Source organism: Trachymyrmex cornetzi, unplaced genomic scaffold (genome assembly GCF_001594075.2).
Source record: "Trachymyrmex cornetzi isolate Tcor2-1 unplaced genomic scaffold, Tcor1.1 scaffold840, whole genome shotgun sequence".
Classification (NCBI taxonomy): domain Eukaryota; kingdom Metazoa; phylum Arthropoda; class Insecta; order Hymenoptera; family Formicidae; genus Trachymyrmex; species Trachymyrmex cornetzi.
In genome coordinates, this window is record NW_017300181.1 from 506,300 (window position 1) to 506,530 (window position 231).

A 231-nucleotide genomic window follows, 5' to 3' on the forward strand; every position below is an offset into this window, starting at 1 on the left:
TCGGCGTCCAGCGACGGGGGAGCCGCTTAGTTGGTTCCCCTGTCGCGGGACGCTGACGAAAGGGAACGCCCCAAGAGCGACCAGCGAGGGACGCGGGGGGGCTCATCACCCCCCTGCCAACGTGGGAGCAGGGTCCGGATCACCGGACGTGGTCGATGATGCAGGGGATGATGTTGTACTGAGTTCAAATTCCGTCTCCTGCATCGTTGAAGGTCTTGATGTGACGCGGGG